Below are 3,217 nucleotides of genomic sequence, written 5' to 3' on the forward strand. Positions count from 1 at the left end.
TGGTGTCGTGTGTGCCTCTAGACTCGTTCCTGAAGTCCACAATGAGCTCCTTTGTCTTGGAGGTGTTAAGGAGCAGGTTATTGTTGTTGCACCATGTGGCTAGGTGCTGGATCTCCTCCCTGTAGGCAGTCTCATCATAGTTGGTGATGAGACCGATCACGGTAGTGTCATCTGCAAACTTGATGGAGTTAGATCCATTCACAGGCCTGCAGTCGGAGGTGAAGAGGGAGTAGAGAAAGGGGCTCAGCACACAGCCCTGTGGTACACCAGTGTTGGGGACCTCTGGAGGGACCTCTGGAGGATTAGGGACCCCTGGAGGGACATTAGGGACCTCTGAAGGATTGGGCATCTGTAGATCATGTAGATCAGAAGTGCCCACACATTTCATTTCTATGAATGACTAAAAAGCAAACTTGAAAAACCAAACTCTGGGTCAAAAGCAAATGTTGCATTTTACCAAACTGTATTATAATACACTATATTGGCAAAAGTTTGCAGACACCTGGTCAATCATACTGAGCATCACATTCCTCAATTAGTCCCAATTTGCTCTAATAATTTCCTCCACTCTTCTGGGAAAATTATACACTAGATTTTTGAGTGTGCTTATGTACGTTTGTGTTCATCAGCAAAAGGGTGTTAGTAAAGTCAGGTACTGATGTAGGGTGAGGGGACCTGGGGTCTCAGTGTTCCAATTCAGCCCAAAGGTGTTCAGTAAGGCTGAGATTAGAGCTCTATAGAATCACTAGTATAGTATCACTAGACTGGATCCACCACTTTAAATATTACCTAGTTTATTTATTATATATAAAGTGGTGGATCCAGTCTAGTATAGTATCACTAGACTGGATCCACCACTTTAAATATTACCTAGTTTATTTATTATATATAATGCAATTTAATTCAATTCATTTTTTATTTGTATAGCACTTTTAACAATGAACATTGTCTTAAAGCAGCTTTACACAGATAATATGGTGATAAAAATGTTCTTTATAAGTTTGTATAAGTTTGCCCCTGATGAGCAAGCCAGTGGCCACTGTGGCAGGGAAAAACTTCCCGAGATGGCATGAGGAAGAAACCTTGAGAGGAACCAGACTCAAGAGGAAACCCATCCTCATTATGAGTTATAAAAATGTCCTTGTCTTGTATTTTCTTTCAACAGTTTACCTAGCAGTGGCGGCCCGTGCAATTGGTACCTGGGTGGGCCTTCAGTGAGGACTTACCCGACTTAATCCACCTCTTAATACCACCACTAACACGGCGCATTTATAGAAACCATCAATACAAAACAAAAACGCAACATAAAAGCATGTGGTATTACAGAGAGAGAGAGACATTTCACATTTTGAGGGTAAATACCATTTTATTAAAGCAAGAAACCCAGTTAAGACTCGAAAACTCTACACTACAACCGCAGCTGTGCACCTACATCATCTGGAGCAGTTCAGAATCAATATTTGTCTAATAACATGGCGAAAACATTAAAATGTAAATAAAATAAAACCTACTTACCAGATATGCAGAATCATAATGTGCACCGCTCCTCAGAGGATGTAAGCCTGTGGTATAGTCGTACTTACTTGTCTGGAAGTGGTGAACAAACCCTGAGACACATTAGCTAGCTTCGGGGTTCGGCCGACCTCCTCATGATGTCTAGCTTTTTTTATTCAAAATTTATTTTTGAGTATGTCCACGCTCAAATTAATTTCTCTTCCTCTGTAGGCAAAAAAAAGTCTAACCCATATGTATTAATGTGTGCAGAGCAAGTGCAGCCAAGAGAAACACTACAAAATGAAGAGAATAAACTGTTGGGAATAAATTAATAAAATTTCATTGAACAAATATTAGAATTTAGACTGGTGTTTATGCCAGCAGAGAAGACTTTGCTGGCCCTGACTGCCCATCACTGTTACCCAGTGATTTAGCATGATGATGATGAGGATACAAAGCAACTCTGTATGGTGAGTTGTTTTTGATAACAGCAACTCATTAATGCTAGATAAAAGTAAATATGAAATGTTTAAATATTTGTGAATTTTGTTTAAATTTGGAATAAATGTGTTAAACATGAAGATCTGTATGTTTCTTTATTCAAAAACATATATGCATATATACATATATGCATATATGCAGCTTAAATGCAGAACCAAAATTATTATGGTTCTATATTTAAGCTGCAGAAATTGTTAATTTGTACAATAAAGGATATAAAGTATCTGAATGACTTCAGAGGTTTTATAAACAGTACCTTTTCCATTGTTTTCATTTAAAGAAAGTAGGAAAACCCCGCTTTGTTACACTTATTAATACAATGTTTGCTTATGATATTACATGTATAAATCTTATCTTAATAAGATAAGACATCCTCTCATGTGCACACAAAATGTACCAATATAATTTAGCTGCTGGATTTCCTTATTGGTATATTTAACATAGTGTTCATTTATTTAATAGGCACCAAGCACTAAAAAATTAACCAATAGGGATTGCACTTTTGTTGCTCCTCCTCTCAAGTGAGCAGAGGACAATGACCCCAAATACTCTTTAAAAAGCACTCAGAAACAAAGCGCTGGAGAGTTCTGAAATGGACAGCAATTAGTCCAGATCTGAATTCCATAGAACACCTGTGGAGAGATCTCAAAACAGCAGTTGGGAGAAGGCATCTTTCAAATCTAAATGACGGAGCAGTTTGCAAAGAGTGGTCCAAAATTCCAGTAGAGAGATGTAAGAAACTCATTAATGGTTATGGGAAGTGATTTTTGGTAATTTTTTTTAAAGGGGGTGCTACCAAATATTAAGTTTTGTGAAAAAAAGTGAAAAAAAAAAGTGAAACTTGAATATTATATAGATTCATCACACACAGACTGATATAAGTGTTTATTTCTTTTAATTTTGATGATTTTGGCTCACAAATAACAAAAACCCACAATTTTTCAGAAAAATCTCAGAAAATTCGAATACAGTCCCACCTCAATAATAAAAAAAAATCGCAAGGTTTTGACTTTTTTTTTTATGGTTCCTGAATACTCATGTACTGTACAGTAAACTCAACAAAATTTGTGAATTACTTCACGTCATAAATGTTTTATTTACTACTTTAAATTATTAATACAATAATAAAATAGTTTTTATGTAATTTATTAATACAAACTTTGTTTTGAAACGTTAATCTGAACTTTCGAGCCACTCGTGGCTTCTTGCGACTATCAGATTT

This window comes from Silurus aristotelis (genome assembly GCF_946808225.1).
Source record: "Silurus aristotelis genome assembly, chromosome: 26".
Lineage (NCBI taxonomy): Eukaryota > Metazoa > Chordata > Actinopteri > Siluriformes > Siluridae > Silurus > Silurus aristotelis.